The sequence below is a fragment of the Varroa destructor genome, unplaced genomic scaffold, assembly GCF_002443255.2.
Source record: "Varroa destructor unplaced genomic scaffold, Vdes_3.0 BEIS01000003.1, whole genome shotgun sequence".
Taxonomy (NCBI): domain Eukaryota; kingdom Metazoa; phylum Arthropoda; class Arachnida; order Mesostigmata; family Varroidae; genus Varroa; species Varroa destructor.
In genome coordinates, this window is record NW_019211456.1 from 18,653,046 (window position 1) to 18,680,560 (window position 27,515).

Sequence of the window (27,515 nt, forward strand, 5' to 3'; positions counted from 1 at the left end):
ATTATCTAGAGCGGACAAGCCTGCAGATTCATAAACCTCTAGCTCACTATATTGGATAAGTAAATTGTTCTAAAGGTTAACCGAGCAGATGTTTAAAAAGGTGCCAATTACCTGGCTTTCAGCTCGACATAATGGCATACATCAAACAGCCCACCTGATTTTATTTTGTACCATAATTATAATAACGACTAATACAAGGTGAGTCCATACTTCGAATGGCATCAAAGTAGTGTAGGGTAAAACATCACGCGAATTATCCGCGCGTTCACTTTTCCTGATGAAATTCACGATCCAGAGCTGGTTTCGTAATAGAATGCAAGACTAATTGTGCATCTTTAGTAAACGTATGCTCAGAAAATTTATCCAGCTCTGAAAACGTCACGACCTAACACTTGCAGCCTAACTCTCTCGTCCCAGAGGTCCACTTATACGTACCGCAATAAGCATACCCCGGTCCATCGCAGCTCCAGTCATACGGTAGGAAGTACGTGGCTACGTGCGAACATTGCGTTGACGAATAGCACCAGTCATGCTCAAGACAGCAGCTGAATAGAAGATGAAATGATATAAAGCGTATATTATATTATAGCATTCACAGTGTCGAAAGTAAACTATGCTGTTCTAACACAATTACAAAAGGCTGAGACAGGAATCGGATAAAAAACTAGACGACACTTCGCAAAGGCGATACAACTAGACCTCGCGCCATTACGTCGATGTTCCCCTATCGCGATGGTTAAAAGTTTTCTGTCAGTTGGGTCGTGAAACATATTTTGCACCTCATGCTCGTTCTTCGGGCGTATAGTCAATTAGGCTTCTTAGGGTATAACTAGTTCAGTCGAGGAGGTTCCCGTGGACATTTCCGAGGGGTCATCGAATCCCAAGCAGACGAGTTGCTAGTTCGTAGTTTCTTCGAAGACGCAGAGAATAGAAACCTACTCTTCTTTGAAGATACATTAGAAGACTGAATAACGATTAGCGTTATTTTTCGGTAGCACAAAGATTCAAAAAGTCCTGTATCACTAAACATGCTTTCACATCGATAGTTGTGACCTGCTTATCCAGTCAACAAAAGCACATGATAACCCATTACGGGGGGCCTCTGTTGCAATCATTTTACAATATCCTTCCAAACATATGCGTACTTTGCATTCAAGTATACAAACTAGCAAACTCAACAAGTTCATCGAAGGCGTGAATAGCTCTCCTTCTAATTAGACCCGGAGTAGTTACATTATAACCGTTATAGAAACAGTCTTCAGACGTATCAACTGAACCTATTTTTTTTTTTAATCATCGACGTGCTACGAGAACAAGCATTAGGCGCGTAAGTTGCATATATTTAAATAGAAAATTTAAACATAATTCTTACGGCTGATTTCCTGGTGTCCCTATCAAAATGAAAATAATTTGCTTTATTCGTACAGGTTGTCGCAATATGTGTTGTTGTAGCAGCGATACTTTACTACAACCATAGACTTAGTTATCCAAGTCATTTCATAAACGCTAAAGATATAGAACCATCAAACGGTGTCATAAGTGAATATTTAAGATACAAGTTGGCACACATCTTCACTTTCATATTTTGACACACAACGAAAAACATTATACTCAGTGCCCATGTATGTGTATTTAAGATGCTAGGTTACGTATTAGCTATTAGTCACAGCTCTTGTTTAGGTGCAAATCTATTATGTAGAAAAACTGGGCGCTTAGCTACTTGTCGTATGTCTTTGTTTACAGATGCCGCATGGTACGTATTACCTGTCGATTGGATCAACTGGGGATCCGTCGCCCATGTAACCGCAGAAACAGCCATAGCCATGAAAGGCAAGAGGACTGCATCCAGATACACATTTGAGCATTGACGCTAGCTGTAGCACAGACCGCTTTTTGCGAGAATGCGACCTGTGTAAAGGCGAATCTGCTATCACGATTCCATTTCCTCGCTGGCCATTTGAATGAAGGTTCAACGCGCCGTACATATGCGCCGCATAAGCTATATTCAGCCAAAACGGTGAAGATACACAAAACATGCTATACTAGAAACTTGAAAATCATCAGGCAATAGTTTAATAACAAATTAGAACAACTTAATTACATCGAATTTAAATAAACTAGATGCAAATCGTTACTTATTAACCTTTATAAAAATAACTTATAAAAACAGTTGTAGAATCTTTCTGAAAACACTAGACGAGCTAATGCGGTATCGTCTACGAGAACGTGAACAAGGCACATAACAAAACAGCAAAGAAAATTTGTTCTCAGGACTTTAATGGCTTACTATCGGCGTACGTCTATTGAATACTGGACCTGATCTATGCCGAAGCATAATTTCGAATGTTTTCGTGTAAAACAATAGTGCAGAACACCATCGAGTAAATACGAACATAGCATAGAAAGGGCCGTGTTGCTTTGGAGGAACATCTTGTGGGCGTCTATGTAAACATTCGTTTCCTCAACCACTTCTAGGCGAACATAAGCAGTAATTGGATAATGGGGTAATAGTTTCATCGATAATGAACCAAATACATGAAACGAATACATGTCGGCTACTACACCTGCCATTATAACCAAAGTGAACATTTGTTTGCCAGTTCCTTCCAGATTTTGATCTCCACGTAATAGTCGATTACGCTTCCAGAAATGCTAGTCGGGAATAATGAGCACGTTAGTTTCTATGCTAGTGAACGCATTAACACACGTCTTACTGTGGAGAAAATCACTGCTGAGCGTATGAGTGACTAGAGATGCATTGAAGAATGTCACGTCTGATTTATCGGGAGGCGGTTTTAGCCGAACGCTTATCTTTCCATTCGGTAATACACCTGAAATACAGATTAGCGGAGGATTAATTGATTAGGTAGCATCCCGGACCGATGTATACACTATAGGTTTAATTATATAGCCTTTTTTAGTTCGCTGAAGTAGGGATCTAACGCGTCAGGGCAAACAGATCGCATTTTTCTATTACGTCTATATATACTATATGCCCAATTCCCTCAAATCACTTAAACTTATGTATGGTTTATAGTGGCGCTGGTCGGAGCGTTTGTACCGTATCGTAGACTTTGAGCAAATTAGCAAATCTGCAAGGAGCATGTATACAACATTCGGTTTCGGCGGTCACGTTCCGCATCTTGTAACTCAATCGTTTAAATTTCTTTGAATACACTCTGTCGTCATAGGAAATACATACATGTCTCTCAGACTAGTTTAGTAACCTGTTTTTTTTTTTTTTCACAAGACATCAACATCGAAAGAATCAATCTAACTTTTATGAGAGAAGGTTTGCCTAGAACTGAGAAAAGATTGCTTTCCGCCTGGTACTCCAAAGCACAGACTGAGTATTATGTTTTAAACTTGATAGTTAACAAAGAGTTAAATAGAAGTCATTCGTTCCGGTAGGTTGTGAAAGTTAACAAAATGGGACGGAACTATTCGAAACTGTCTGCTTTCTGCTATCGGAGGAGGGATGGTTTTACTTAGACAGGACGCTCGTCTTCGAAAAAACTTTTGACGGCTACTTGATTTAAATCACGATTGATACGAGCCGTGTAGCACATATTGCATAACGAGCTTTTGTATTCCGTAATTCTTAATAATTTTCTTGTTTGAATACTTTAAATTAAATACGAATTACACTTGAGCAATACGCAACCTACGCCTGTTTTCGGCTTCAATCCAGTTAATCATAAATATAAATATAAAACTTACGGCATACGTTTACCGGGCAACTCATAATACCCTAATAATTCTAAATACTATCACCTTGAACCTGTCGGCTTAAACTTTTTAATTTCGAGTTTAAAAAATTTCGAAGTTATTTGTATCAAGTAGTAGGTTCCTGAACTGAACAAAGTAACACTCTTGACCTTTTATGTTCCCTGTTAAAAAAAAGCGATCGCCTGTGAACTCTTTCTGTTAAAATCAACTTGTATGGAGATCGCCGCAGTATAATTGACAACGTAATAAACGATAATGTAATAGTGATTCATAGCTTTGGAGAGCGGAAACTCTAATGTTACTCACGCCTGGGAAATTTTTTTTAAGAATTAAGAGGAAAATGTTTCAAATCTACTGTTCGATCAGGCGAATCCATTTTAGGTTTGTGTTGAATGTGATGGAAATTTGTGGCCTGAAGAACTAAACTCATAGGTACGGCAAGGGTGTTCGAGAGTGTTGGCAGAATTAAATGCTTTTTCTCTCATTGCGTTATGTGAAAGGTATCGTTATTATTATCAAGTTGACTGTTGTCAACGAAGCAGCACTTGTGGATAAAATTATCTTCACTCAGAAAAATCAATTAAGAAGTAACATGAACACATACCGTTGATGAGTTTTACATCCAAAATTCATCGGATAAATTTATCACCCATAGGTATAATAAGTAAATAATATAGCACGACCATACATAGTTATCTACGCAGACGTACGTGTCCATGTAAGGCGTGTTCAGTGTATTTAACCCAACAGCTCCATCGGTGCACGGATAAAAATGTGTTTTCTCTTCGTTATAAAACGTATCCAAAATTGAATTTAGATTTCTGCATCAATTTTATAAGCAAGACGCCGCAAACACCGCGCGCCTCAAAGCGATTTTCGTCTGCGATACTTAGGACGGCTATTAAGTAGCTGTACTACGAGTAACAGATGACCAACTTAATAAGCGCAAAAACAAAACGATAATTTATTTCGACCTCTTTGAAGTCTTTGAAGCTGACTGCATAGACAGAAGGCTTGTGCCGGTGAACTATTATTATTTGTATGCCTACATGATATATTTTTGTTTATAACGTTGTTTTTTTTGTTTTTGTAAACAATCAAGAGTTTTATTTGCTATTTCACCTGTGATAACGCATAACGTGATTGATTAAAACGGCATAGTGATTTAGCACAGTATAAGAGATATACGTTTTCGCGAAAACAATGGCTGTCCACGCATGCTTTCATGTATTTGCCAAAGGTTGCAGGGAATTTTTTTAACGGGCAAAAAACGAACGTAGTTAGTTACTAACTTGAGTCTTATCCGCAATTTGGGTGACAAACGATCACTGGCCATACGAAATGGCGTCATGACTTACTAATACGAGTATCATACGGACACAATATTTCCAAGAAATCAAGTGTTTATCACTTAACGGAAAGCTTTTTTTACAGTGGCATTGGTTAGAGGCAAAGGAAAACGTAAGCAACTTCATTTGTTTCACACCATACAATAATTCTAACTTAGTCTGTGCTATCTCTATAGCTTTTTCTATTGTTCGATGAAATTATATGACCGAATGAATATCGGAAATCCAATGAACCTCGACATTTTCTGAAAGTTTTTTTAAGCAGATGGCTTTGGCAATGGCAAGCGCTTTCTAATAAAAGAGCAAATACTAAGAGATAGATTATTGTCATACGACTAAGGACGATTTTCCTTATTATTTTTTCACAAAGAATGTTTATATTTAGATTCAACAGATTCTATTCTGTTTATGCTACCTGGAGCATCTACGTTGTCGGGCCAACAATGGTTATATGTAAGCTCCAGCTAGCATGCAGACTCATATCGCGGTAGGAAGCGCCGAAACGTATGTGGTATATTATTGTTTCTTCGTATCTCGGCTGTCAATATAAGTTCAGCAGAAGGTCACTTATACTGGGCGTTGTTAGATTTTCATTGTTTATAAGTGAGGCCAACTTATACACAGGTCGTTGATTTTATGTGTAGATCTGTCGGGTGATACCACCCAGGATACAAGTATTTAACGTTTGTTCTGTAACATGTGAGACATTTATCTTTAAATATTTTTAAATGCATATTTTTTTAGGCTTTTTTCGTACCTTAAGGTTTAGTTTGTACGGTTTGACGCACATTTTCTATTCTAGCTTGTGACATGTTGCAGATGCAAATATAGTCATATGCGAAAGTGCCGGTGACGCACTGTTTCCAAAACGTTTGCCAAATTGGCCATTTGCGCATTACTGTCTAATGGTGTAGACCTTGTATGCCCTTTTTTTTGCTATACATAAACTATCCCTATTAGCATTTATGACTTTTACGTAAATATGGCACGACCACGATTTTAAGAACTGTAAAACAATTTTCTATCCGACGAACGCGCGAATCCGCCGCTAAAATAGAACAATTAAGACTATCAATGCCATCACCGCAACAACAGCGACACCAGCGACCACCGCATTGTATTTGGTTAAACCGCAGTTGATCCTGTTAACACACAGACACGAACACGTATCGAAGCGTGGACCAAAAACGGGCAAGGTTCTAGATGTTGAAATGGTACGTGCCCACTTTCGTATTGGGTTTCCGATGATACCGCCATCGTAAGGACGAAGGTGGAACGGTTACGAACGACACCCAACAGCAATGGCTTGTCAGTGGCTGGACACTTGCAGGCGCCATAGCAATCCAAATGAATCAATTCGTCCGGTTCTGGTAAACCAGTTTAGCACCACGTGGTTATAACTCGAAAGAAACATTTTACCAGCAATGTCGTTGTTGTTACCGCAAGTGTTGCTGCTGCTCCTGCTGCTGCTGGTGTATTCCGAATTGTAGTTACTTCGCAGATATCGGCCGGCAATCTCTGATAGGACAGTGGACCAGCACACGGCCTACTGGCTGAGATGGAGTCAAACAACCAAGAGGCAAAGCAATTAGGCAAGATATCCAGGCATCCACGGGGCTCTAATTGGAGCTCCACTTTCTTTGCTTTTTCCATAGCCAAGCTGCCTCAGTCGGATGTATGTACATATACGTGTGTATAAATGTGTGTACAAGGTGCCGGCAGATTTGGGTGGCAGGCTGATTCGCATTGCCATTGCCACAATTACCTCCTGCTTAGCAAAGGCACGGGGCGTCAAACGTTATTGGTACGGAAAATCAATAGCAGCTGCACCAGTAAGCGAGAAATGCGAAATTTCGTCCTCTTTTTCTGCTGCAGCACTGATGGAAAAGGCGCGCGGTGGTCACGTGGATCTGCTAATCGATGTACGCGTATAGGCGGGCCACCAGCACATACAACAACACTATAACGGGCCGGCGTACGAAGCGGTGCTGACGTATCTATTCCCTGCTACTGATCCTCTTGTTACGCGTGCAGTTGCTGCCGATGAAATGTTGGGGAGGACTCTTCTCCCAACGTTACCGGATCGAATTCATCTATACAGATCGTTGGTCACTAGCTTCTGGCTAATCTAATCTTCTCTACTGCGAGAAATAATCTGTAGTATAGTGAATCGTTACACACCGACAGACAAACGACGCATGACAGAGCGTGAAAATATAAGAGGACGCCCCGTGAAAATATGTGGCTATAACATGTATGAAGTAACGGCTTGTTGTCTACTAAAGCCCGCTGTAATCAAAGTAATAGAAGAAAAAAGTATGTAATTACATCTTGCTGATTCGTGTAGTTAACATCTGCACATTCCGAAGCTCGTCTCATATAAATAGTTAAATTCATCCAAAAAGTTTGCAGTAGCGAATTTTTTTAATTAATTTTACTAATACTAACCCAAATCGTAAGAGGTCCGTGAACTTTATTATCTTATATATTGCTACTAGCTTTGAAAAGATGTACACGTATGAGCTGAACCTTGTTTTCTTTCACACTGCCAATGCGCAAGCTACATAAAAGAAATGGAAATGGCCTATGGCATATGAATAATTTAGTGTAACCTAAAAAAAAAAAAGCTCGAAGTTCCAACTATGTTAGCTGTGGACGACCGGTGCCTTGTAAACGGCGACGTTTTCGTGGAGGTGAGAAAAAGCGGATTAATATTAGTGCGCGAGAACAAAGTCGGCTTCAACGATGACTCTTAACGCTAATGCCGATCCTACAATAACTTAAAATTTCAAAAAATTGAGAAAAGTATCAACCATCAGAGGTTAGCTTTTTCGCTGGCTTACTTCTAATTCCCTTAACACGACTCCTACTGGTACGAGATGATTTCTGCGTCCGAAACGCGTTGAAGCATGGCGCTTTCAAAGCTTCCTACCGACACATCGAAGTTTCGGATGCGTCTGGCGTCACGAGCAGACAGCTGCCCGGAACACTTCTGCTGACATCCGTGACAATCCCAATGACAGTACGAATGGGCAAGTTAGAAAACGTCCAAATTAGGAACACGACAAGCGAATTTTGTTATGATTTGTATCATCGTTGGTGTCGCTGTCGCCGTCGCCACTGTAGCCTGTAATTGTCGTTGTGATTGTTGTATTTTCCATTGAGATAATGCGGTAGTGAAGGCACAACGAGGCGGCTCAATTTTAGCGGTAATAGCAACAGTAGCAACGGCGTCTAGTACAGACGCGGCAGTCTCAACAACAATCCAAAGATAAAATTGTGGAACAAAATCGTCGCGGAAGAGATCAAAACGACAGTATCTTAGATTGGTTTTGCGAGTTTTTTATGCCGTTGCCTTTTTCGGTGTTAGGCGGCATTGTTGTTGCCAGCTAAAAGTCTCAGTGGCAAGATAATAGACGGCCATGTAGCATCCGGTATGGTTAAACGAACGGATATACATATTGAGAATTTCGGCACTATCTTATTTTTCCAGTGAATTACCGAGGTACATGCGATCATCTAGTCTATATTGTTTCAGCTAATGATATCGTGTCATATTATCTGTTTTGATACGTGGCAATTAACTTAGCCCTATTACGATGTTCTACAGAAAATCAACACTTTCAGAAGTTTTTTCATTTCGCTCGGGAACAGCAAAATAGACCAAAAACAGTCCTTTTTTCAGCTAAAGCTAACAAACGATAGACCTTTCATGATCCTAACAATCTGAAGAGCAAATCCAATAGCTGATAGTGAGCAGCATTTAAACAATAAACATAATTTGGCGTCATTTCAATGTTAATCTATTGTCAAGGAGTGACAAGCATGCACACCATTAGTGACCGTGAAAAAGTTACGCATTTTCAATGGGTCCTGAAATAATAATAATAATAGTAATAGCAACTTCTTTCTATCTGCTTCTATTCAGTTTACATAGATCGTCATAATTCGACCGTTACTAGACTTCACACTTTTACGTAATAGCCTCATGAGGTTCGCAACTTCTCCAGAGACAGCAAGTCCGCCATCGAAGCGTGACAGTCCGGCAGTGTGGTACCCAGCGTCAGCGTGTGTTGTAGCGTCAAGCAGAAAGGGAATGTGTTAACGGTCCCTAACTGCGATTCATAAAGAGGATAGTTGAAATTCTAACGCTGATCGCACTGAATGCTTTTTCATCTGCTAATATTATATAACATACTATAGATATGCGGGGCTCTGTAGGGGGTACGAACGGCAACGTTATATGTTCGGGCGAAATCGAAACTGCAATTTCGAAGATATTGTTGCATAGAACGCATGTAAATGGCGCCTTTTGAGGCTCATTTGATTGAGGTTCTATAAGCACTTCTGTTGAAATTTGACGGGAATCACCTAAAAGTATACCTGTATTTGAGAAGGTTTCAGAATATCAAATTTTAACAAATATCTATTTCTGCGCTACTTGATTAACAAAACAACAAAGCACATACCGAGTTTCGATACTTTTCAAAGAAGACTTAGCTAGGTAACAGAAGAGGGCAGCTTGATTAGTGTGCAAATTTATAATATAGGAGGATTATATAATCGTCTAGCGATCGTTGCGACGTTTGCTACGAGCAGTATCTCGGTCATCGCTTCTAGATGGTTATGGTATGGCTTTTCAGATTTCAGCCTTACAAATATCAGGTACGTTATTTCGGCTTTGATTAATGTTACTTTGTTAACACCATTATAATGAATTCCAAAATTCTATACGTGGCACACGATTGAGTCGGCTTTTTGAAGAAGCTCCAATGACGTTCATGTTGGAAAAATCCTAAATATGTGTTACCTCTAACGGCACATATAAATTAGAGCTATAACCAACGACCAATCATATGTCAAAATGACCACGAAGATCTAAAGTGACATGGATATGGTGTCTCTTTTAAATCTAGATACAAACTTCTGAAGACTAGAACAACGAAAGTGACATCATGCAAGGGGTGCTTATACTATTCAGCGGATATCGAACAAGACAAAACCAGATTACTATTCACTTTTACAGAATTTGTCCTTGCAGGCTTTATCTTGTTGTTTGCTAAGTTCACACTCTGTCGTAATGCAAAGCATTGAGGAAGAGCTGTTGAGGACGCTAACGTATCTTAATTATTAATTAGGTGGAGCTATTGAAGTAAATTACATGTCGGTGTATGCAGGACGCCGTCTTCAATTGCTCTTTGTCTACCAAGTACTTTGAAGTCCATTTCATCCGTTTACGTGACCTACGTTTGCGTGTCATATAGCAGCGGAGCAACGGCACGCCAATGAGCCGAAAAAGCGTCTCTCTATTAATAGCAACACTGTTTCGACGTCTAACCATCGTAACGCGAAAATTAACTAATAGTAAAATTATAGCGGCCCCCATATTTAATCAAGATGATTGTGAATTGGCGAAAATGATATCAAAAACGAGGAGATACGCCGTCTCATAAATCAAACCCTTAATCAGCGCGATATTTTCTTGTTAACTTGTGTTAAATTAAGAAGTTCTCTATGGTATGCCGTTGACGACATTACTCTTATAAATAACATTTTCGTTGACAGTCGTGTAGAGTCAACGTCTTGTTCGTGTACGTACACGTAGAACGGGTCCACTTATACTTGTCCCAGCATGTGCGGCCGTTGTGCATATACGTATTTTGTATGAGAAACCCAATAGGCGCCGAACGCAGTGTCGATGAGGATAGTTCCTATGGAGGCAACCGATTACTCCGCTTAGGTATGGCTATTATACTGCAGTAATAGTTAAATAGTGTAATGCATTAAAGCTTTTTCCAAAGCTGGCTTTTACAACTACGGTCTCCGGTGGAACAAACCGCGTCGTCGACATTATTCAGACAAAGAATGAATCTGATTTTCATACAGATGTTCATGTTCAAGTGTTTTGAAAAATTAATAATACATTTTAATAGCAGGGTGCCTCGTCATATGAAAATATAATCTCATGCTACGTTAAAACCAATCAAATCCTACTGCCTCGCTGAAAAAAAAACACCAATGTGATAAGTTGTATCTCGAATGGAGATAGCAGTTGGAACTTGGTGTTGCCACGCTCGTTTTTAGTATAAACGTTTTAAACTGAAGGCCCATTTTTCTATTGCGACATAAAAATCTAGAATTTCTGGACTATATCATCAGATCAGTTTTCTTGATGAAATCAGGAGAACAACACTCGGTTTGGGCCATGCATATGTGTTACTCACTTCAAGGTAAAACCACGTTATGCCTCCTTATAGCTGACGTACAGGCATCATCCGAATAGTTGTTTTTTCGAGCCTGCGTGTATCACGCACCTCGTGAGAAATCGTGCTAAACAGCTTATTGATTGGGGGTCTAACTTGTAAAGCAGTTAGCTAATCGTACAATTATTAGATATGAAAAATATTCATTTGATGATCATACTACTTATATAATACATTCTATTCAAGCGGCTTCTTACACGTGATTCAATGATGAAGCATACTCAGCGTAGCAATCACTTTCTTCACGATTTTTTGCTTATTGTAGAGCAAAGCATAAGCATCACTCTTTTCCTTGAAGCTTGGTTTTAGCCCAGCAGTACGTTAATCGCCAAGATATTAAAAATTAATGACCCAAAAGCGCTACGAAACTTTGACCTTCAAAACGTCGTCACAAGATCCATAGGCCTTTAGGCATCCTATCGAACTGTCTACCTATGCCCGGGTACTAACCTAGACCACAACGTGTCCCTACTATCTACTTGGCAAACACGTATCCCACCGAACTGTCACCGCGATTACACAAGAACCGTATTTAGTTTTAAACCTACCGCTAGTGATCCATCTCAATGCCCAAATGCGTGTTTCTTATAGGTTCACGTACCTAAACGTTGTCACGTCAACAGCAAACTCCATGTCATAGAAGATGCAAGTTTAATTATAGAATTAGAAGCTTTTTTTAATATGAGACGCGCACAAAAAGTGTTTGTGGGTTCAGCGTTAGATTCGCAATAGGTTAAAAAAAATTGAAGAATACCAGTAGATTAAGATTTATTGGTAAACGAATACCAGCTTATCGGACGTAGGCGTATATATACGCACGTGGAAATGTGGGTTATTATGTATGTATACTGGGGTATGCCGAACGTTTTTTTAAATGAGAAAATATTTGCACTGCAGCTTAATATTATTACACTCCCTAGCCTTAATATATTCTATGTCGAATAACAAGAGGTAACACTAGTGTTATGATATGATGCGTCATGTTACGAAATTGGCCTGCACGAAGAAAATTATTAATTTATGCCTGATTTTTAGGTTACAACAACTACAAGACTTTTTTTCTTTTTTTATAATCCACACTTTAGATTGCCAGCGTTATAAAGGAAAAAAATTGACCTATACCACAAAGCCTTCCTCGTAAAGTACTCTAAATTTTACTGATACGTAACAAGGAGCCATGTGTAAAGTAGATATGAAAAAATGCTTCCGCCATAAACGTGCTTTCTGATGATTTCTTAGAGGCTTGAAACGCTTAGGAGGAAACGTTGTACATCTGTGGATGAAAACCCTAACAGAAAATTCTACTTTAAGGTTGTAATGCTGAACGCAGATACAGTAAGCAAGCATATCGAAACGAAAAAACATATCTGCGCTTAAATATAAATCATGCAATTTTCTAGTAAACCACAGTACATCGTCGTCAGCCAACCTGTTAGTTGAATGAAAGACAAATCACAGGCTGTGTCGAATAATTTCTTCTATTCTTTATAATTGTATTAAGGAATAATACGTTTGCAGGTACATTCTAACTGTTTGAGCCGCAGTTTTTATGCTTAAGCCATTAAAAATAACTGTTGCTCCTTTAGAGTAGCTAAATTGAGACATTTACAGGTTGGCGACCTTTGTTTTTACAAATTGTTAATGTGAAGAAGGTCATAAAATCGCGTGAGGTTCTTTGCTATACTTGGATCAGCTTTCGCTGAAATGAAAAGTATGTATTTTTCTATTATTTAACGCAACATTTCTTCTTGTAACTATAGATAAATATTGCAAGTGTGCGAATTACAGCTTCGATCATGATCATTTTGTCACACAAAGTACTATCTATGCCAGTCAATCTTCTTGGATTAGCAGCGGGGCTTCTATCATGCACTATATCATACCATGATCTTCTGCTTCAGCTAACGCACTTCCGCTCGAAACACTTAATTATTAGGAAATATAGAGTATCATGTGCTTTAATATTCTTATTGACAACTTACTTGTTATTTTTCATTAAATTCTAAACTTTCAGTATCTTCAAAGAGAATTTCACCGGACTCCTTTATTTACCTCTAGTAACTTTTCCTACTATTGTTCTCTAAAATCTTACGTTTTTTATGGCGGACCATATATATATGACTATAAACCTCAAAGTCAATGATTCATCTTTCATTGTGTCCTCTCCTTTAAATGTCCTTTTCCTAAAACACCTTTATGGCCATCTCTGACTGTTTTTCACGGCCTCTATGTTATCACTTTTCTAACATATACCACAGAACATGCCCGATTAAGTAAATCGGGTTAACTAAGAATCCTCGTGCCTTTTAAAGCAGGTTTCAGGCTGACATCCTCCAACTCTGAAGTCGAACGGACACAGGCCTAATCGGCTGCACGATACGGTATAACCAATCTCATCTCTTACCAATGATGATAGCGACCATGGCACAGAGTTTGAGGCCGATTGAGGACCACATGTTGCATCGGTTTTACATCTCGGGATGAAGTCGACAAGTCAGCCACGGCACAGACCACGAGCACAAAACAGCGCCAACGAATTAGAACTGAAGAACGACAACACGTCACGGTTTCACATGTAAGTCTACGCGGCATACATAGTCGTAGCACAAAGGCACGTCCGTACTAAATCCAATGTATGGTGAAAGTACCGATACGGGACTGACAGCTGAGGGGGCACAACAGTTACGATAAGAGCTACAACAACAATGACATGTACGAAGCATAACACTAGCGAACGCTAAAAGCAGCATCGAAAACTACGCCGTTTGCACGCTGACGCGTCACCTTCCGCCTTCTTTCGAAAGAATCTCGAACGCTTTGAATAAATTCGCTGAACAAAAAACCTTGGTGATATGGACACAGTAGCACAGGAAATCAACGGTAGCCAGGTAGGACAACCTGGAAGGCCACGAGGTTGTGTTTTGCTGGAAACTGAGCTGGGAAGCTGGCAGGTGGAAGTTCCTTGTTTATTCTAGCAAAAGCCGTACACGTTAACACACACATACACCCCACCATAGGACGGAGGTTAATACTTAACAGTGACACAGTTTATGCACGCCGACAGCACGATATCATGCTCAAATATGGCACATAGGCATCCAGGCACAGAGAAGACGTTTGAAAGGGAACAGCAACAGAGATCTTTACCTGAAGCAGTCAACGCGAACGGATGACACAGTTCACACAATGATAGGCTAATTACAAGTAATTATAAGAACAAACTAACATACTTTAGGCAACTGCGTGCAGAAGTCAGAATTCACCTATCATCACGTTTGGGCCGAATAGATCGCGATGGTGGTATAGATAACCATTAAAATGGAGGTAGGACACTGTACAGGAATGTACACTGCGTTCTTGAAGCTGTGTAGTTCGATTTTTAATGATCCTTGTGTAGGGTAACAAATGATTATTGCAATAACCAGATCAACGACGATGGTAATTAAACACTTAGATAAAATGCAAAGTGTGAGAATTACTTTGCTTAGGATTATCACAAAGCACAAAGTATGGGTTGCAACAGCAGAGATGGCCGAGGGCCCGAACAAGAGAGCACGTTCGTTAGACGAACACCCACGTCACAGCACGAACAGTACGCTAACGTAGACTCGTGCAATGTATTTCGAGTGTACAGGCCACGAAAACTTATCAGCCACAGACGTGAACAAAACAAACGGCACGTAACGAAATCACGAGCGGCAGCAGAACACCCATAACGAACACAGGACAACACGACACGCAACAGGACGAGCGGCCGAGAGTCGGCCCGGTGGCCCTACGCTTGCTGGCCCATGCTGGTGTCGTTGTGGCAAAAAAAGGACAACAAAAATATAGCCGGCCTATCGGAGGGGTGTGCTGCCGGCCTCCGAACGACGGCGTGGCACGAACTGGGGGCGATCGCGTCTGACAGCCGAAGCCACCGATTCAACGTCACCGTTAGATTCGTCTTTGGTCGGACTGCGAGCCGTATCAATTTGGACAACGCTCACAGGACAATTCGCTCTCGCCGATCGTCTCCCGTGCGCGATGCGAGGAAAGAGGAGGCAGAGCGTCAACAACGGCGAAAGCCCGATTGCCGCCGCAGCGGCAGCAGTGGCGCCTGTTGTGGGCTTGGGTGACTTCGATGCACCACGAAGCAACAACCACCTGCCTACGGCCAACACCATCGAACGGCGCACCAAGGCAAGAGCTCAATCGACATCGCTCGCAGCAGCAGCAGCAGCAGCAACAACAACGGCTCAAACAGCGTCGTCGGTGCGTCCAGCAGGCGCGAGAGCGGCAGCTGGCGAGGCTGAAACGTGAATACGCTGGAAGGCTTTTAGACTGTTGTAGGCCCATTAGTTTGTGATATACATATAACCACAAGCGTATGGCTAATGCCTGGATGATACCGAGTGTCGCCGGGCAGCGACGACATTGATGATGATTTTTATGAATAATAATAATAATGAGTTGATCGAGATAATAATTTTGTTAGGGGATATTATAGTGGTGATAAAAGAGACGATGCCAGATCAAAGCAGCTGGCAGAAATGCACCATCTGTCAAGGTGGAGACGTCGCAGGAGGAAGACGATATGATTCGGAATGGATAATCCCACATGTTACCCGCTATTCTGGTCAGCGAAATTCTTCACTATTTTCACAGCGGACGCTCTTGAATTAGAAAACAATGAGTAAAGCACGCAAAAACGACCTGCCCCAAAAAATTAATTATTACGTACAGAATGCGCTTTGCTGACGTTGAATTGCACCGATGATTATGATAGTATCAAGGAAAAAAGGGCTAGCTATCTGAAGTTGGCGGGGCATTTTTGGTTACGCATGCTGTCAGATACAAGAAAATAGATCAGGTTATCTAGTACTATAAGCGTGCAGTATACTTCATTGTTATGATCATTATTTCACAACGTAATAGTAAATGTTCTTACTATAATTTCTAGCGGCTTGTTGAGACTCGTCGATGTCAATTTACAGGGTTTCACTCTCGGGAAGATTTTTTTTCTAATTTACATATCTTGATTTTTCGAGAAATTCGAGTGCAATCATTGACCGTGTACAAAGCGATCTGGTAAAAGACGGATCAAACGGCTGCGTCCTTTAATGTAGAAAGATCAGATTTTGATACTGTATGACAAGTAAGTGAATAAGAACCCTTAAGGCCACATGCGTTTGACAGCCTTAGAGAAAATTTCAAGTAACAAAAGGCCCAAGTGTCCCAAACCACTAGGACCCATTCAGCTTGAAACATGAACGTAGCCTTTTGCAGGTGAAATACACAGACGGGTACTGAAAACTCTATCAATAAGCAGCCGGCTCCGAATTTGATGACGAGTCTCTCCGATAGAAATGACGGCATTCTCTTTGTCACGAAAACAGCTTTTACAACAAGGAACCGTTAGAAGTAAGCTTGCAGCAATTTTGGACTTCGTAAAACTTTCGTAGATATGAACATGACAGAATTGCTACAACTGTTCGAATATTTTTTCGGAAAAGGTAAAATGTAGAATTATTATGCTTTTAGTGCATAAAAGACTTCTTCGTCACTTTGGTTGCTTGCGGCATTAGTCGTTGCCTACAGATGCTACAGCACAAAAGGACATGCTATAAAGTGAAATAATTGTTTCGCTATTCCAAGCGGATATAACAGATGTAGCACATCGCTTCAGCCTAGAGGAATAATGACTAAGTTTCAGCTATCAACAAAAGTTAATGAAGTTTCCTTAAGCTATTCGTTCATTGTTTTTAACTTCCTCATTGTTCACATGTTTGTTTATACACCACTCACACGATATATTTATCTCTTTCTTTTTCTATAAACGTGTTTACAGCAAGTCTTATTTTGTCGTTAAGTATCAGGGTTTAGAAAACGTCATGTTTTATGCGTAAGCAAACCTGGACGGCACTACTAAAATCATTGTACTGTAATCAGGGATCTGAGCATAAACCGGATGCCATTATCAGCCAGCAAATGAATTTCATATGGTCTCTGATGCCACGAAACAGTGCGATGATACAATGTTTTCAGTGTCCTCACGTGATCTCGCTGCGAACCCTATCATCTTAACTGACCAAGGAACGCTCCTAGTTCTGATATTTTCGATAAACGATCTAAACAATACGATATGTTGCTTCGCATGATTGTGTTGTGAGTCTGCGGCGGCAATACATTATAAACACACTTAAGTGAAAACTCAGCAAATCCACGGGCACGAACTCGGTTGTCGAGCTAATGACAGTTGAGAGTGTTAGAGAGGAAGCCGAATGAAGCTCACTAAAGTGCAGCGTTCTAAGGTCAATCTTCAGAATATCGGTGCCCATAAACGTAAAAAATTGTTGAAAAAGTTGATGAAATAGGTGCACAGGCAGCCCTTCATGCCTTAAAGTTATATAACAGATTAATTAATAAACAAACAAACTGCACTAGAATAGCACGGGTCTTTCGTTTAAGGGAGAATGAAACATTTCTATAGACTCAAACGAAGAGAGCTTACTTTGTTTACTTGGCAACCAAATGCATGGTTCATCAATTCGAAGGTTCTAAGGCTAAAAATGTTTATGCGTCATTTTCAGATGTACATAATCGGATCTATTTAATTGTATAGTAACAGTTTAGTTGTTAAAGTGGCACATACTTAGAGCTAATTTTCTTAATATAAATAGAGCATGCCCAAATAGGGCCACTCTTTTGATAAATATCTAAAAAGGTCATCGTGCACAAAGAAAGTTCCTCTAAGTTTTAAGCTGATCCCTTATCAATTACATGTGTAAGGGATTAGGCGACAATATCGCCTATATAGTATAGAAAGAAACGTGTAAATAAATCAGCTCTTATGTTATGTATTAATGTTATACTAATTTCATAGTTATTATATATTATTCGAGATAAACTTGAAGTCAACACTTGTATCGCTTTTTCCTTCTTCTACACGATATGGCTATTACATGGCAAGCGGATAGTGGATTTTGTTCGCAACTTACCAGTTATCCCATGGTAACGACGATAACATCAATATACATACATGAAGAGCAGTATAAAAAGTAACACTTATACGACGATGTAACAGCCTAACGAAGGATACCGAAAGAAACGTGACGACAGATACTATCGTCGAAATTCGAGCGATGAAACCGAAGAAGTTGGCAATGAAGCGGACCACAAAAGAGGTGCAAGGAAGAAAACTCTGATGATCGACTGCTGAAGGTCTTCCTTTTTTACTTCACTTCTTGTTTGTAATGTCAGTAAATAGGCGAGCAGAAGAACAGGTAAGTTCTTAGATTTTTTTCCTTCTTATTTTTTTCTAGAAAAAAAATCATATTATTAGAATATAGTAATAATAATATCTATTTTTCTATCTGCTATTAAATCTCTGTATCATAGTGCTTGTGCACGCGGCCATGAGAACGTCTGTGTATGATTAGCGCTATCCGCGCGATAACGCGATTAACGCTATTGTGTATAACGGAACGGTACGAGGGCGACCCGATAGAATAGTCCTTTAGTGATTATACATATCAAAACGGCGGCGTTTCTTGCCTTCGGTTCAAGCCGAAGGATGAAAGAAAAGATATATCTAGGTACCAGCGAACAATGCTATAGACCCAATACACGAGATTAAAACTAACTGCATCGCCGACAACAGCAAGGGTAGCGGCCGTGATAGACAGCACTATTTCCAAATGATGACTGACTGATGTTTGTTCAATGGACGATTTGCACGACAGACACTTGGGCAGAAGCGACAATCGTTGTCCACGAGTCGCAACTCTCTGAAGGTCCAAGGACCTTTTCTGATGATGGTGAGTACCGGCGGATCCGTAGACTATCCGGAGGCGTGACAGTTAGATACCGATCATTGTCACCGACAACAAAAACTTCTCGCACTGAACTGTCTGTCATTGTCCCTGCTGCCATCTTGGGGATCGTAACAACGCTAATGGTGTGTTCGAGTTTTGAAATGAGTCAAAGTGCCTTATATAATTTCATAGAACTGGAGAATGTGGAGCGGACCATGCAGGCAGAGGCATAAACTTTACCTAATGAAAGGAAATGTATAGATAATGTCAGAGCTTCAGATCGGTGCGGTGATTTGGAATATTTTGAGAGAGTCGGGGGTGTTGTCACCGATATTTAATGCACTACAGGTGCGACGAAATAAAGCAATTTCAATATCTGTAGATGGAGCCCTATGACCTGTTCTATGCCAGCGTCCCGTTGGGGTCAGGGGAAAACAAAGGACATTTACTTGTAATAATGGTTTATTCCTCATAGGAGGTAGTTTTCTTGATTTTGCTTTTGCCGATCGGTGAAAGCGGTGCCGGTGAACGAAAGAGAGGTGGTCGTCAAAATTATTTGGCAAAAATGTATCACGAAGTACGCAAATCCTGTCCTATTCCTTCTTTTTCACAATATCTTTATAAAATAGAAGATAATTTAGATGTTTCTAATGTTAAATTTACCGAAATCAACAAAACGCTGCCTTGTTTTCGAGCTCTCAAATCACGCGTGGGGTCCCATAGGAAAATTAGCGTAAACCATTCAAATAGGCAAACTTAGCGGCCCATTCTAACTTGTAGAAATTAGAAACTTTAACTAAAGATAGCCTAACTTATCACGACTAATCAGTAGCCAAACGCTAAACTTATCATTTATCTTGTTTAGCGTAAGCGTTAATGATAGCGCAGCTTAGGTTAGCTAAAATAGATATTGCGGTAAAGGATTTCGTTGGCTCCGCGGTCAAAGCCAAGTAAATGAGAAAAAATTTCGTGGCAGCCAGCATGCTTCCAATAGGCACCATATGGGCAAGAAGTGTTAACGCCAAATTGGTCGCAGCGACCTAAATGATCTTAGCACTTGCTAGGGTCCTGTGAGAGAAACCCTCACCATTTTATATGTCTAAGTATTTACTCCGTTTTTTTTTTTTTTATCACCGATCGCTACATTCGACAAGGTCGGCCAGTAACAGCCCGCCGAAACTGTCCCGTACTACTTACCGAAGCCCTAGAAATCAAAAACACAACTGGAATAGTGTCGCCTTCCACTTTGCATTTGATTAATCGCGATGGGCCAATTGACAAAATCATTAAACTGATGGAATCGAGTCATAACTGTTGCTATATTAAAATGAAAATGGTTGGCTGTTATCTGTAAACGTATGCGGTTTAATTGTATTGCATAAGACCCAACGTTAACGATGAACTGTTAGGGCTCTCCATGTCCGTAGTATTTCCCATAATGGCGCTCGTTTTTACAATCAAGGGTAACTGAAACGCCTACTGATCGCTAAGGATACGCTACAAGTACGCATTACAGAACATGTATGATCCCGAATTTCTTGCAGACAAACACATAAATACGGCTCTGCAATAGCAGATGGGCTTCGATCATCAAATTTCGTGTAGAATACGTAACTTGCAAGCAGTTCTTTGAGACAAATAATAGCGGCTTCACTATATCTGAATCCTGCGCTTTTAGCCCCTTTTTGCCACAGTGAAGTCGAGCACCAAACCACATAAAAACAAACACCTGTTCTATTTGGCTGGAGTTGGTTGTCATGCATCGCTCTTTCGGTATTTTTTGCCCATTACTTTATTACCATGTGAAAAATAATATTATAATGTATACTATTCTATCGTCCATCAAATAAATATTCCCAGACAAATTGTGCTCCTTGGATTGCTTACCTGGATGACGCACCACTCCAACTGCTCTGATCGGCGATTCAATTTACTACGGGAATTTCTCGTCCGCCGTGACTCATAAGTGATCAGTTTACGAGGAAAACACGAACTGATGTTTCGTAATCTAAACGTACGATGATTTTTTGTCACGATTCAGTGTTTCTTTTCATAAGGCTAGCGCTGAAATTACTACTTTCAGACACAGGCGTTTAGCCACTCTATTACCCACTATTACAGAAGCTTTACCGAATTATCGCCGTTTTGTTATGGCGTTCACACATGACAAATGCAGTATTTGACATACGTATCTCTATTATATAACGTAAAAAGCAAAAAAGCCCATACATTTGTATACAAGGTAAAGGTCATTGATGAATGACGGAAAAGATTCTATGTCAAACAGTTAGAAACGATGCTTGCTATTTGCAACAGAAAAAAGACCTATTTAATTCTGTCTAATTTCTTTTTTTGGCTTGTATAGATAATGGCTTGACGTTATCATAACAGGAAGATATTTATTGTTATAAGTTCTACGCTACTTCTTATTGGTTTAACACAAGTGAAGTCAGCAATAACTAGCTTTGCTAATTGTTCATTTATACAGTGAAGTGATACGGCCTTCGAAGGACCGGTGTCGTCTAATCTCGTTATAAGTACGGGCGTAGAAAGGACACGCGTGAAGCTTTACAAGTACATAATTTATTATCTAAAGATGTTACGAAATAGCCACATTGGAAACCTTGTATTAGAATAACCTTAGGCTCGACTTAAATTACCGTCTACGGTCAATTCTTCTTCTATTTGTTATAGCGTTATATGTTATATGGTTTGTATTATAGCATCTCTCAATGAAGATCTCTGAAGCCGTTATGTACATTGTCATCGCCGTGAAGTGGTCAATTACTGATCTAAAACGGGCAGCTTTACAAGCAAGAGACGGATGCACATCGTGAGACACTAAACAAGCCATTCATCAGGAAAAATAATTCCAATTAAAAATTTCCAGTAATCTCGAGGTACGAACGCGTTTCATTCGACGGCATGATTAAGACACGCGATCGATGACCGTTTGTTAATTAATGTACAACAGATGTAGAGGCATAGTTTCAATCAATTCTAATGCCATACTAAATATATAACGCAGTTCCGTTCAAAACGTACAGCCCAACGACAAATCAAGTGCAGCCATCACCTCGAACTCTACAACACCCGAATTCAAGTAACTTCAAATAATACCGTATGGCGTAACTTCTTAACAGCAAAACAATCACATGCGACAACCGTCGAAACCTGCAATCAACCTTTTCCTCAACAGCCTTCCCCGTATCCCAATATCGACAAAATCTAAAATTAAAACTTAATAACATATATACAGTGATTACACTGTCATAAGGTATTGTGCAGTCTTCTCTCCTTTTTTACCTCTGTCAAATTGTAAACCATCCCCATCATCATCACAAGCAGCATGTGTATCGAACTATAACTGCGTACGCAGCTGGGGTACGGCGGTGTCGTGGTGACGAACGGTGACCTTGTTCGATCGCATCACCGCATCTGAGTCACCGGTATCAGCTGCAGGCAGATTAATAGCATCACAAGCTGTTTCTGCTGTTGAGGCGCACGTTACTGCTGCCCCTAGGATCGTCTGTCTTCATGACCGAGTGGATGTACCTGCAAGGCTTTGCGCGCCCGCGTCCGTTTTTTTGTCCATCTGTGTATGTTAGCTACCGTATATGTTGTTGTTGTTGGCCCTTTTGCTCCACGTTATTCGCTGAGTACAGCGTATAGGCAAGGAACCTAAACTTAGCTTAGCTGAACAAAGGTGACGTCGCCGTCATGTTATATTTGTTGTGGCAGCTCTATTTTGTCGCTCTTATATTCTTCTTGTATTCTAACGCGGTGCGTGTACATAAGCTAACGTATCTTAGACGTTATTTGTATCTTTACTTGTCTGGCCGTCTGTGCGTATGAAGCACCTTCGCGCTTTTGACGGCAACTGTAACAAAGGCGACGGCGCTTGGACTGCTGCAGCAATAGATGGACTCTGAGGTCGAGCGTGGAGAGGAGGGTTCTAGGGCTTTTTTTTTTTTCTTAATTTTTAGCTTCTAGAGCTGGGCGTGTTTCTTGACGCGCGATATGATGCGATCCGGATATCTGAGCTTTGCCTTGTTAATCCTATTTCTGTATTGAACCAAAAACGGGGATGAAATATGTATCATACAGTTAGACAAATCCATGGGGCTTTGAAGGGGCCAGTATTCGGTTTTTATTTCTATCATAGTTTCGTCGGTTCTAAAACTATGTTTTAGCGAAACAAGCTGAAACCCGAGGAGGTACGGATAATTAAGTGAGTTGTATTTTTGTAGGAGCTGATAGTACTTTAGGTCCTGATATTTTTATTTGCTTACAAAATAAACGATTCTTCTGTGGCGCGAATTACGCACATACAGAAATCAAGCGGATAAACGAGGCTACAAGGTAAACTAGTAAATCTTATTAAATTAAGCACGTAGACAGACTCAACAACCAATCGAGTATTTTTTGCCAGATAAATGAATTTGTCGTTCATCTGTGCTATAGCTTCATACATGTGTATCATATACATGTCTAGTTCTTATCTGTAAGACACCTGGACAGATTGTGATTTGGCTCGCATGCTGACGTTATTCAGTCTTGTGTGTGCACGTTTGTTAGTTACCGAGGGCGTTTGGCCGTGGGTGCCATTACTTAGCCAATTACTGCATATACCTGGTACCTGGTAATGTGTGCATATAGAGTTTCACTTGTTAATAACTCGGCCTATCAAAATGGAGGCGATAGCTACCTTCAGCGGTAGACACATTATAGGAAAAGCACAAAAAGAAGGTAGGCGTCTACCCCTGCAGTGTCTAACGTTATGGAACAAATGTTCTGCATCTTATTTATCCAGTGTAATAGTATCAGTAATATATTTCTGTCAATTATTATTGTCAATGTTAAATTCAGTTTTGAGACAGACAGAGTCACAATTCTCGTCTGTCATCAGTAGTAAAAGAACAGACACCCAATGAACGCTGGACGTTCATCACCCGCCAGAGTTATGGATCCAACAAGGAGACAATTTCAATTGGTACGCGATCGACAGCCAGGTTTCAAAACCGCTGCTTTGCGCTAGCTGCGATTGCTGACGCGTCCATTAGCCCTGTCTGTGTTTCTTGCTATATATATATATTTATATATACATATATATATATATATAGCATGGATGATTAACTACAATAATATAACCTGTATCTAATTGTCTGTGCAAGTAGACGAATTATAATATGACGTTGTAGAGACACAATGTCACGAATATGGTGCTGGTTGGATACCTTGGAAAAATCGAACATTGACTGAATAACTTTTGTGGCGAAGTTTATGGCATGGGCTATTAATATTGATGATCAAGATCGCTAATTACTTCAGAGAGGCAATAGTGTTCGGCTGGCGGCATAGATATTTTTTCTAAATCATATCGCAGTAAAAGCTAGTTGAATGTTCTGTAAGATAGGGATATCTGTTCGTTTTCCCCGAACCGCTTGTTTAAGCTTTGCCATCGACATATACTGCTCGACAATGATGATTAAATAAGGAAACAATTAAAGTAGTATTTTTAATTGTAGGAAACAAGGCTTCAAAGTCTCTAAGGTTCCGACGGTAATGCGCCTGTCTGTCTGTCTGTCCGTTGAGTCCGGAACCGCTCGTTCGAGTCCCATTCCTAATCCACGTAGCTCTTCTATCTAAAGGTTAAGAAAGCTACAAGTCAGCAAATTCCAGAGTACCTGCTAGCGAGATTCAGTCTCCCTCACGATGCGTGAGGACGACAATGATGAAATATATCAATTTAGTACGGTATCTAGTTCTAGAGCATTCGATAGAGCACGGGCTTGCGCAGAATGGACTTGTTTCGAAATTGGAAAATGTTTACCAAAAGCCTTCACTAGTTATTACATTCAAAAACTCTTTAAATTCTGACCAAGTTATGCCAAAAAAGGTCAGCCCGAGCAAATGTGTAAACCCACTATGAGAACAATGATTATCAAATCATGAACAAATGAAGGTACTTCTTCTTCTTCAATTTGTGCTTATTAATGAGTTGATTTATAAAAAAAAAATAATAATAATAATAACTTTTCCAAAATCAAAGCAGGTGAAAAATTCCTAATTACCCTCGGTTGAGCTGGTTCAGAGCGTAAGAATCGCATGTCACCGAACTTTCTAATTATCATTTCCTAATTCCACAGGTATACCCCAATAGGATACTCCTCACGTGCTCATCAAGTTGCCTTAGATATTATATAATAGAGTGCTATATATAGAGAGGCCCGTATGTTCCAACACGGTAATTAAAATAAAGATTTACTTCTTTCAAAGATAGAATTCTCTGTACTACCAGAGCCATTGCTGAACTGGGGGAAAACTGTTATCTACTAAATATAACACTCTGTAAACTTCATCGGTCAGAAACTCGGCCTGATGCTTTAGATTACCTGAAACATTTATTTTATACACACAAACAAACTGCTCTTAACAGGATTGTACAAAACGCCGTGGAACGTCGAAGAACAATAAAGGCCAACAACATTAGCTGGCTATTTACAGATAGCAGATGTCTAAATAAACGTTGCTATCTTGAAATGGTAATTGATTTATACCCTTTATTAAATTAATTAGACTAGCGCCAAACGAACACCTGCTGACGATGGTTTCATATATGATATTTGACAAATGTATTTATCATAGCCCGTGAGTGAAAGCCGCTTAGCTAGGAATTGATTCAGTATAAAATGTATGATAGCTCCTAAAACCTACGAGACGATTTTCTCTTATGTTACTGTGAAAAACGATACTAGACACGAGAAACCGTTAACGCCTAACGCATTTTTATGATTTAGACCTGTATACAGTAACGGTCTATTTTGTATTAAGGCAAAGGTTTGCATCACGCGTGTTCCAATGTATTAAAGCTATTCGAATTTGGCTTCCGTAGCCGTGTTGCAGGGCGACTGATCGTATGTTCCAAAATGAACGAAAAATTACGCCAGAGCATTGTATCACGCAAGCAACAAGCCACCTCAAAAATGAAACAAAAACTTTTCCTAGGGATACTTGAAATATTAAGCAGTGCTTTATTGCTGTCGGACGACCTATTGAAAACCCAAAATCTGAAAATCTGCAGGTTAAAAATACATACCTTCTAATGAAGAGAAATAGGCATTTTTACCAGTGCCAAATTGGGTTCGAAACAGATGCATTCAGGGTTATATAAGAGACAATATCAACTTGCTTACTTTAAGTTTGTCTCAACGCTTAGTCTTCTCCGTGTTTCTAGTGAGCCTCTGCGAATATTGGCACGTGACGACTGGCATACATAAGTCTTAGTGAGCTCTGTGAGTGAATGGATTAGAAAGCAAGGTGTCGCTGTTAAGACCTAAGCAGCAATCGTTATTACCTCATACGAATGATACCAGTCAGATCATTTAAAAATTAGATCAGCTATGTATACCGTTATATATGCTATTACGACCGAAGAGCTGAACTAAATTAATTACATATTAAACTCAAACAGAGTTTCATAAAATGCTATAATATATGGTCAGCTAGCAAACGATAATCACTAGAATCTCAAGACTAGGTCCATAGTTTATGCGACCATGAAGGCTCGAAGTGCAAAGCTGAGTAAGAATTTGCCTCAAACGTACCATCGTCCTCTCTAGCGATTTCACACAATAGTTATGGTTGCTATATGTTCCTCGAATAGGCTGTAACTACGCATCGGGTTGTCCGTATCTGGTCGAAACAAAACTTCAAGCTGATCAGTATGCAGTCAACTTAAGCTACCCTATATTACTATAAACTCTACTGTGCAAAATACGGACAGTATTTGACGGCCCAATACAAATTTCCTCCTGTATCCACCTGTGCGGTGCAGATGAATGAAAGGGGTAAACGGCTTAGATAATTCATCAACAGGGAGTGCACGCACAAAACCGTCGCACGATCAATGGCCGCGAACAGTGTTGCCGCTGGACATTGTTATTAGCCATTGTTATGTACACATAGCACACCTTCTAACTAGCGCAATATATAGATACACACAACATAGAACTATGGGCTTAGTCGTATTGTTGTTAGATAATGCCATTGAGACCTTGGAACTGCGACTAAGAGGCCCTATAGCGATTGTATTTACTACTCGTAATCTTTAGCGACCTGCACGGCGTTGCCATTTGTTTGTTTTTTCATTTCATGCCACGTCACACGGTGACCTGCATTTCTTGTTTCCAAGTTAGTAACAATATTAGTGATTCACCTTTAATTTGGACAGAGAATTCAATGGGACTGGCTCGGCTTCCTTCTGCATTTTCTAGGTACTGAATACAGCGATCGACAGGAAATGCTATAGACGCTTTTATGGGCCGCCACGATCAAGACCACGTGTGTACGGCGCCGCGTCGGCTATCGGTTTGTAC

At 40.1% G+C, this 27,515-nt stretch overlaps 1 long non-coding RNA gene across 1 annotated transcript; it reads right to left on the reverse strand.

Moving 5' to 3' along the window:
• Positions 1-448: 448 nt before the first annotated feature.
• LOC111247654 (uncharacterized) lies at positions 449-15,274 on the reverse strand. The gene is made up of 3 exons (XR_015323737.1): positions 13,746-15,274; positions 2,715-2,831; positions 449-545 (listed from the first exon to the last, which is right to left on the reverse strand). It is a non-coding gene; the product is annotated as an uncharacterized LOC111247654 (long non-coding RNA).
• Positions 15,275-27,515: the final 12,241 nt, after the last annotated feature.